Here is a 10,862-nt window from a genome sequence, read left to right as displayed (position 1 = left end):
TGATGCATGTCATTGGATCACAATTGTGTGTCAATGACTGGATTGTCTGGGCCAGACTTGATTATATATAGACTGCCATCATATAGCTGGAATATTGCCGAGTGCTGCATTAAACAACATACAAACAAATGAAATGTACTTGTATTCATCATAATTATAGACCTGTATTTATGTTTGTGACTGTTATTGCAAAAGCATGTTCTACAAAATATGAATGGACTGTACTTGTATTATCATGAATGTGGACCTGGGGCCAATTTCTGATTTTACCTGTTAAAATATAATTTTTCTTCTCTGTATATGTTATTTATATGTTTACATTTTCGCATGTATATATTTCAACTGACCTAAAAGAAAAGAAACTCATGTCACCTTATGGCGCTTTCTCAATTATTCTCAATTATTCTATGAATTACATGTTATACATTCTAATATGATAAAACCATTACATGACACTTAAAGAGTTTAAAGTTACTGATGTTACCATAATGGCATGGAGAAATATTACCTTGTATAATCATGGCTCCTGGTTGTTCATTGGGGACTGCCCATTTAATATTTCCTGTGTGCATCATGTACCTGTACACAAGGGATGTCACAATGTGTAAACCTGATTATATGACACACAAAAACCTACCGATGTATCCAATATTCAAGAAGTAGTATTTACATTTGCAACAACCTGATATAATATGTACTCTGGAAAGAAAAGATGCACTCATGTATTCAGGAAGAAGTTGTTTCATAACTATCTGACAATAATTCATAAAGAGATGCTTATGATATGGTGAGAAACACAATATGGACACTAATTTTAGTAGAGTTTTCTTATGAAACTGGAATTGATTTTGTTGTGGTTATTTGACACCTCAGGGACCCTCCACATTGTATTTTCGATGGTGGAGTCAGTCCCAAAAAGGGGTGTTGAAGCTATTCATGTTTGAATTCTGTATACAATTTCATAATGTTTTATTTTATTTCAAGTCTAAAACACCCCAGGGACCCTCCACATTGTATTTTCGACGGTGGAGTGAGTTCCATAAACGGGTCCCTCCACATTGTATTTTCGACGGTGGAGTAAGTCCCATAAAGGGGTGTTGATGACGATGAAATTCACACATGAGATTTACATTGTTTTAATGTGTATCAATTTTCAAGTATTATTTGTGTTTTACTACATGGTATGTATGTAAAGAAAAGTGACAAAAACATTCCATAACCTTTACTTAAAGTAGTGTCCATTTTCTTTTTCCGACTATATCATAAGCATGTGTTCATGAATCACCATCAAATAGTTATGATATCAGGTATATGTGAAAAGGAGAGTATTTATTATAGCCGGTGTAGTTATCAGGCCAGTTTTATGCTAAATGTAATTACTACCCTTTTGAATTTTGGACACAGAATTAAAACTTGAATCAATACATCCAATAGTTTATTGCGTATCCAAACAACAGGTTTAAACCATATTACTAAGGTAAAATATTACACCTCCATCTTTTATATCAGTAACTTCAACACTCTGCCATTTCCTTCCACCCATATTCAAACATGTTAATGAATCTGTCCTTGGAATTTTGCCACAAGTGTTTTAAAAAAAAATAATCATGTTAGTCTGGTATATTCATTTCAATGGTTATAACCTGAAGTTGAAATTAGTTTATGTAAGAATGACCCAGTTTAAAGTAGGTGAACTTGTAACTCTTATTACTGTACTGTTTCCTTGTTACATGAGAAATGATAAAATGTGCCAATTGTTTATTTATATGTACAACTTGACAATTATTATGCTTCTCTAATGCTGTTCATAGCAATGCTTCTTTGTTAAATGATGTTCTATACAGAGCACTTATCATGTTAATATTTAAATGAATTTCAGGAATTGTTCCATGAACATCAATAGTCTGTTGTATTATTCTTTTTTTTTTATTCTACAAACATGTGGTTGTGGAGAAACATCACTGATGTTATCACATACATTGGCACTTGATTGATGTCAATTAAAAGAGCATGGTTGTGATTGAAATGTTTCAATGAACTTACCGCAACCAATGTATCTTGTGATGACATTCTTCAGTGGAAATTTAACTTCTTTTTATGCTTTGTTCCCTAGAACACAGTAACTTAATATTTAATATAAAGGTCAAAGTCATTATATACAAACAATCCTTATTTACCTGGAATACATCTGAGTGTAGACTTAAACAAACAATCAAAGTGTACATGGTATTGTGATCATAACATGAACCGTACGTCATTTTGTTGAAACCAATACTTTTGCATGTTTATTTACTGCGAAATGTAATAAAATATATTAGCAACGTGAATCGGCTAAATTTGTTTTAATTTGGGAATAATTGTATGATACTATAATGCTCTTGTCCAGAACCAGCAACACACTACATGTACTGAGTTGACCTTTATATTTGTTGGGGATATACTGGTTATGTTTTTTCTGTAATAAGTGTGTTCAATATCAACATTTTATCTTCAGTACTATATCAATTTGCTTGAAACATAAACAATATTAATCTCCCTGGGGTTATTCGTTAGAATAGAGATCATACTGTCATGCCAATAATGCAATTAATACATAACCTAGAAGAATGCATTTATTTCAAAACTTTCACCAGGTTGTATTTAAATAAAATACAGAGATATTAACTATTCGGAAGTGTTATTTTTAATGATATCAATATCCCGTAATTTTGGGGAATTGTGGCTGCCACCAGTAATTGTACATGGACACAAAAACTAGTCAAAATCAGACAAATGTATACAGAGTTACAAGTGAAAGAAAATCAGTGTATCTCAGATATAGAATCCTCGTTTGACACTAAAACGGAAGGAACACATCCTAGATCACATGCGTGACACAAGTAATATGAATGAAATTACTTGGTATGGTTATTCTAACGTGATATCAAAATACCACGAAAATAGGTGACGGGACGGAATAATCCGAAAGCTAATACATACAACTGCTTGAGTTATCACAGAAAACGGTTAGAAATGTCAAAGCACATCACTATTAGGACCCCATTATGTTATATTGTAGAAACCTACCTATCGAAGTTGCTTTGTTAGTTCAAAAAGCATTTACACGACTTCGTAGGGCTTCCCCGAACATACACAATATACAGTCCGGATATAGACTGCTTGCCGGCTCGAGAAACTCCTAACAGCGTTTGCTCTGCACATCCAATGATGAAAAATGTGTCATACGCTGGGATGGAGCTTGGTCATTATATACACCAAGCTCCTTCCCAGCGCGTGACACCTTCGTTACACTCTCGGTAACATCGCTGCCACCAGTGTGGGCGCGGCCATTTCAAGAATCTTGAAATTTGCCCTCCAACCCCATATGTAGTAACGTTTATACTTTTGTTTATGTCTTTGGGAATGCCATCATATTTCAATTTGAAAAGGTTTACGACTGACCATGTTTTCCAGATGAATTCACTTTGTTGTTTTGATAATCAGATTGGTTAGAGATTGCAGACTAACGGAAAATCAACCAACTTCTCCCTTACATTCTTACTTTATTAATAACATGATAGTTTTAATGAAACAGAAATTCAAATTGACAAACGAAAAAAGTAATTTAGCAGCGATAAGTGTATTCGGCGTCACGACAGTCGTCACTTGTTTGTAAACATAATGGTCATTCGGTTGCGAGTTCAACTCCAAGCATGGTTGTGGCCACCTATTCACAGTGGGGAGTTTTGACTGGTGGCAGCGATAGTATAGAGAGCTCCGGGAACGTACTATCGCTGTGAGGAGCTTGTATATACACTGGCTAAGGGACGTAACTCATATATTTTTATAGGCAATTCCGCTAATAGCAAGCGCTGCCTACTTTTTCGTTCCTTTAGGGGCTGAACCAACTTCGTTTTCCGTCGAAGCAATTTGTACTTGTGCACTCGATCTTCATAGTATATACAGACTTAATTGTAACAACGCATCTACAAGTGTAAATAACCCTTTGACTATCATTTATGTTTCAACAGCAGACCACTCCACGCCGGTGTGGTCTTATAGTCCGTGTGAGCAGATATCTCTTATAGCAGCCTGCAGTATAGTCCGTTTCTGCCGGCTTTATCGACACGCGATTGTTTCTACACGATGTGACTACAATTAAGCGTGGTAACAGACAATCCCATCCTAAATTGCAACTTTTACAAAATAAGAATCATTAGTGCGTCTTCATGTAATATTGAATATAGACATGGTGCCAACATACAAAATACAAACTGTTTTTACAAGGAAGATATTTCTTTATACATTGATTCTACTGGGCGAATTTGTTTTCTATTTATTGATGGTATATTATTGTTCAATGGAAAAGACACTGTGATATTTGCAATGTAGTTGATGTCAGATTATTGCACATGCATAATTATTCTGTGCATCAAACTATATATCTACAATTTGTATTGGTCGAGAGCAGGACTGGCTCACACAGTCAATACACGACCTGGGAAACAATACAGTTCCAGTTTCCCCGCTATAGCTATCGCTCGCTATACCTTTACACTGATTCACGCACCAGTGCACCCCATTTATCCATCCCTATTGCTATTAGGGAAGCAGATACAGTATAGCTTCAAGGTGTATATTGGCCATTAGGGTCAGACAGTCAGTGCACGACAATGCATTGGAGCCCGAGTATTAAACTTTCAGACATAGCCGAATGAGGATCTTGACACGTGATTTCTATAGTCCGTTTCTGCAGACGTGCGCTAGTGGCATAAGGAAGTAAGTTTGTTTGACATCGGTAAATTAAGCGATAGAAAAGTGCTGCAGTTGACCAGGAAACAGGGTAGAACATTACAACCACCACAAGGTCGGTACTAATTCAAGAAGTACGTGTGCCTATTGAGAAGTCCTTTGCGAGCACATTATCAATGTTCTAAGAAGATTGAAATGCTGTGAACGGGGCTTATGCCGATATTTTACCGCAGCTTTTGTCACTTCTTTCTTAAAATACATTTCTATAGTCCGTTTCTGCTTGCGTTGTTTACCTGCACTATGTACACTCGAATTCACCGAGACCGATTAGTGATCTCGGTAGTCGATAGCGGATCAACGGATTCGCAGTTCGCTGAAAATTATACTCAAAGACCACGGACTTGTTTATGAAACCAACAAACCTACACCACAGGTTTACAGACAATTCTATAGCGTACAGCGCCAAGAGCAAGGACGCTTCTTTGTGCGTCTTTACTGAACAAGTTTGAAGTGTCGTAAAATACCACTGTTTTCCCCACAAAATGACATTCTCAGAGTCAGATCACAGTTTGCTGTATTGTGATTTTGTGAATGCATTTCAATATCGAACTGCATATATACTAAAGAGTGCCTGGTCTGACAGCTATTGGATGGTCTGGTGAGGTACAATAGGTTAAAGTATGTTGTTATACATGAATTCTGTTTCATTTTTCTTTCCGTAGCCTTGAATTCTATGTCGCTAGAATTAAACATGGCTATGTACAAGCCCAGTGTATACAAACACACGAAGTTTGGTCGAAATCGGACCAGTTTTAGCCGAGTTACAAGTGTTTAAAGTTCTGCTATATGGCAAGTTTATGGACGGGGGCCAAAGAGTTCCCTCTTTAAAATGTTGTAACATCCTTCTCAATTGAGCTACAGTCAAATGGTTTAGTGTTCTGTATTCGTCAGGAGATAAGCTACCAGAATAGCACATGATAATGCATGTGTAAAAGCTTCAATCAATATGGCTGCCAAACGGTGCGTTTTAGCGACATTGTCCGTCGAGGCAAAATTGATGGGCATCTGATTGGGCTGCCGCATGCCAAATTTGGTAGTCATTGGACTTTTAGTTTCGGAGATATTTGCTGCTGAAATTGAAATTTTTGAAATTGTTTTGAGTTGTCTGCCCTTTGCCATTGCGCCTACGGCCTTGGATTTTTGCTGATATCTGCGTCACGTTGGTGCCGATGTTGCTGTCGATTTTGGAGTGATTCTGTCCAGTGGTTCTCTTTGTAGCTCTGGTACAAAAAACGGCGGAATAATAAATAATAATAATAATAATATTTGCAATTACAATAGGGCTTCTGCTTTGCAGGCACGAAGCCCTAATTAAAAATCGTTATTTGAGCGATTTTGGCAGTTTTGACACCGGAATCGGGTAGCAAGACAAAAAACATTTCGAAAAAACCAAGGTCACCAAGGTGACGGGGTCAAGGTCATTTGTGTACTTTTTTATGCCTTTTGGGGGCGAGCTGAATCGTGACTGTAGTTGCATGTATGGTGGTGGCGATTGGTGTTTGTGCTTAACCCCGACTTGATGTATCATTCGTATTATTCAGATTTGGAGAATATTATGTCCGCCGTTCGTCCGCGTGTCTGTCCGCCAAAAATGTTTTTTTAGCATTACTCATAAACCGTTCAATGTACAGTGCTGTAACTTTGTAGAATTCTTGATATGGTCTGTATCTACACATGCTGTGAAAATCAAGCCATTTGGTTTTCAAGTTGTGTTTCCATGGCAACCTGAAAGAAAAAATCTTAAATCCAAGATGGCGGCCAAACGGTTGAATTTATCAATTTTTAGTCTAGGGGGTAAAATGATCAGTATCTTATGACGGTGTCGCATGTAAAATTTGAAAGGTATTGGGTCCATAGTGTCTGAGATATATGCTGTTTTATGCCGTTTTTAATCAATTGATGCATTCAATCCAATATGGCCGCCAAATGGCTCAACTTTTGACAAGCCACTAAGAACAAAACTTGTTCGGCTTGCTATGCTGATGCGTCATGTCACTTTTCAACGTTGATTCACGAAGAACTTGGGCAGATGTGCTGTTTGCAGATAAATTTCCAGAATCCAATATGGCCGCTAAACTAATTACATTTTGACATGCATGTAAGAACAAAATATGTGCGACAAAAAAAGTTATTATATACTGCCAATTTACAACTATGTCTATGCGAAACCAATGACGATATATTCTTTTTAAAAAAATATTTAGGACAGTATTTTCATCAGAAGCAAACTCTTATATTTCCGTAACTAATAGAGATATGTGAAAACGGTTCTAAAATGTTGATGTCTGAACTATGGAGAAAATATGTGCAAATTTTGAAAGTACTGTGGCTGATACAGGCAGAGAAAATGATTGCGGAAGAGGCGAACCCAGCACAAAATGACAAATCCGCTATCAACATGTTCAATCCAATATGGCCACCAAACCACGTGACTTTTGCCATGTGTTCAAGAACAGAAAATGTTCAGCGGCCAATGGCAAGATAGGAAGCAGTTGCTGCAACTACTTTGCATGATAAGATTCCATGTAAACACGTAATTGCAAAGTCATGCATTATGTTGGTGACAAATTTCGGCCGGAAGTAGCATTCAATATGGCGGCTATTAAAGCAGATATCAAAATTTCGCTAAGAAAATTTGTAGTGTGGTGCATAGAGACCAAGCATGCAAAGTTTTGAAGCCTTTGCTCTGGTAGTTTCAGAGGAGATAGATTTGGCGGCCAAGTGGTGAGAAAGTGCTAAAATGCATGTGTAAAAGCTTGAATCCAATATGGCTGCCAAACGGTGCGTTTTAGCGACATTGTCCGTCGAGGCAAAATTGATGGGCATCTGATTGGGCTGCCGCATGCCAAATTTGGTAGTCATTGGACTTTTAGTTTCGGAGATATTTGCTGCTGAAATTGAAATTTTTGAAATTGTTTTGAGTTGTCTGCCCTTTGCCATTGCGCCTACGGCCTTGGATTTTTGCTGATATCTGCGTCACGTTGGTGCCGATGTTGCTGTCGATTTTGGAGTGATTCTGTCCAGTGGTTCTCTTTGTAGCTCTGGTACAAAAAACGGCGGAATAATAAATAATAATAATAATAATATTTGCAATTACAATAGGGCTTCTGCTTTGCAGGCACGAAGCCCTAAATATTCATAGACAGATGCATTGGGTGCGGGCTGGCGCATGCGATTACCTCGGGTCATGCATAGCGGGTCATGGGACTACGCATGGCATAGCCGCAGGGGGAGTAGGGAAGATGCACTATCAGATATTTCCTTGTAAATTTCAAATGTCTGCCTAAATTGATAACGGTTTATATTAATGAGGAATCAAACATACTTTGCATATTTTGTTTGATGGTCTGACAAAGGAATGCAAACCGAAGATCCATGTGGATTTGTGTCATGTGACCTCTATGTCGCCCATCCATAATTTTAACATTTTCGTCTCCTCTGAAGCCATGACTGTAACGTCGTTTGTAATTGTTAGTAATATTCGAAACGTTTTTCTAACTAATATATCATGACAGAGATTACATGCGTACGGAAACCTTTTAGGGACAGTTGTGTTTTTTCTTGAAATTTCAAGAAAGTAAGTTGAAATTTCAAGATACATACGTTCAAATTTCAAGCCAAAAACTTAGAATTTCAACTTATTATCTTGAAATTTCAAGATCATTATCTCAAAATTTCAACTCAGTATGCATCTTGTTATTTAAAACTTAGTATATACTCTTGAAATTTCAACGTAGCATGTTGAAATGTCAACTTGGTATCTTGAAATACTAAGAAACATTTAAAACAAAACAAAAGGTCCCAAATGACGTCCGTATTTTAGGGGCACTTGTTATATTTTTTCCTGAACTTATGTATACTTAACAGTCTATATAGACTCCCTGGTGAAACCCTCGAGCACGGGTATGGTGCTGACAGAAAACATTATCAGGGCGAACACACGACCATAAATACAACATCACTGGAGGGTGCAGAATCATACCGCGCATCACGTGACCATCTCATAAAAAAATAACCAACTTATGTAAAGCCGACATGAAATTCGTTCCTATATCATGTGCTTATAATTTATTCAAAGCAACTTAGTATCTCGTTCTATATTTACGAACGAAGTGCAAATATGAACGATAAAAGACCCGTAAAGATCCGGGTGGAGACGTGATCTTCAGCAACCCTGGCTTTCTGCAAGAGGTGACTATGCTTGTCAGAAGAGGTGACTAACGGGATCAGGTAGTCAGGCTCTTATCCCAATTGCATAGATCGATGCTCATGATGTCGATCATTGGATTGACTCGATTATCTACAGACCGCCGTCTAATAGCTGGAATATTGCTAAGTGTAGCGTTAAACAACAAACAAACAATGTACGATATAAAGGTTTATATTTATAAGATAATACATCTCGAAATAAACGCCTTGATTTAGATTTCATTTCAGTAACATATTTTCTTGCCATCATCCTGTTCATTTAAAAACAGCGGTTGTAATCACCGCCAGTTATGTTCTTCCTGCCTATAATCCCTGGAAGAGTTTTCCTCCAAGCAGTATCTCCTGTTCTACATCGCCAGTGACGGTATTGTCGGAGATCATCACGCAATGGGGGAATAAATCAGTTGTATTACTGGCAAATTGACACTGAGTGATACATTACAGTCAAGATAACTGGCACAAATCACACAGGCAAAATTCATTTTTTCCCATCTCCTTAATGTAAAATTCATTTAAATTTGAAACGACGAGATTTAAATGACCTTTTGACCTTTTGACAGACATACTGTTTCTTCACACTTAATTATGAATCATAATCATGAATAATTGAGATCAATACCAACTTTTTTGAACGTGATGTTACAAGTTTGATGCATAAATGCGTGATATATCGATTATTAACATTTTGATAAACTTTTACAGAACTTGAGATTAGTGACCTTGAAAAGTCATATGAGTTACAGCTGAATGAAATTATAGCATCTATGTACTGGCGCTCAGTTCTATGTACAATAAGTGGAAGTCGCTAAACGCAGAGTTTAGCAACAACCAAGACATTAAGGAGGCCTGTAAATAACCGAGTTTGTCAGACAAACCAGTGAATGACAGGGTACGCAGCGAGCCACGCCGGCGGGTCACGATGACCCACAATCAACAGGGCCACGCCCATCAATAGTCGGCTCCGACGACAAGCATGGGTAACTGGGGGCATTTATTCCCCGAAATGAAAACATTGGATATCACAGCCTACCATCCACTGCCTTCTAACGCGGTATGGGCGAGACAATCCAGTGGTTTCTAGTGTGAGTAAGAGAGCGACCATTTGATATTCTAGTGGGGGTCCTGGGATTTCGTATGGAAATTAAATATTTTTCAGCTACACCTACAAAACGAGGTATTTTTTATTTACATCTTTTACATCAAAGTGATCGGTCCCCAAACTATTCACGCGGTGGATACAAAATATCCCCTATGCAGCCAAGAGGCGTTTTTTCACTAATCCAATAACTATCCATACGCATCAGTCATTATGTCCACCCGATCCCCAATTTATTCATTCTAGACAAGCTGCTGGGGATATATTCCGTTTCAAATTCCCGCAGGGACTTAAATAACGGATGGAAAGCTTTTAACAACTAACGCAAAATAGATGCATGAGTAAATTATCACTGACACAAAATTACAAATACTTCACAGGAGACGCACAGAAAACGCATAACGAAAAGATTTATTTTCCAAGCATTATAATTGTAATAACTGCTCTTTATTGCTTCTGATTTATTGTCATTTTTAGAAATGACATTTCCTTTTGCAGGACTCTGGACAAGGCCCGTCATCCATTATGGACAGACATGGAAAAACAAATGAAACATGTCTCCTCTATTTACTGATGACTTCTCTTCTACATGATTAATTTTTGCAATTGAAAGAAATGGACCCGGAGCTGTGTGATGTGGACTGTTTGGCGAGGCTCCCTTGGGGTGGGTATTGGTTGTATCAGTGGCTCGCTGAGTCACAAAGTTAAACAGAAACGATAGCATTACTTGTGTGATCATGAATGTTTAATGCTGAAAAACACACTC

General features: G+C 37.5%; 1 long non-coding RNA gene across 1 annotated transcript; it reads right to left on the bottom strand.

Moving 5' to 3' along the window:
- Positions 1–508: 508 nt before the first annotated feature.
- On the bottom strand, positions 509–3,153 carry LOC139447528 (uncharacterized). The gene is made up of 3 exons (XR_011652030.1): positions 3,067–3,153; positions 2,044–2,109; positions 509–579 (listed from the first exon to the last, which is right to left on the bottom strand). It is a non-coding gene; the product is annotated as an uncharacterized lncRNA (long non-coding RNA).
- Positions 3,154–10,862: the final 7,709 nt, after the last annotated feature.

The sequence above is a fragment of the Haliotis cracherodii genome, unplaced genomic scaffold (genome assembly GCF_022045235.1).
Source record: "Haliotis cracherodii isolate W230 unplaced genomic scaffold, xgHalCrac1.p SCAF_10, whole genome shotgun sequence".
NCBI lineage: Eukaryota > Metazoa > Mollusca > Gastropoda > Lepetellida > Haliotidae > Haliotis > Haliotis cracherodii.
This window is presented reverse-complemented; position numbering and strand designations above follow the sequence as displayed.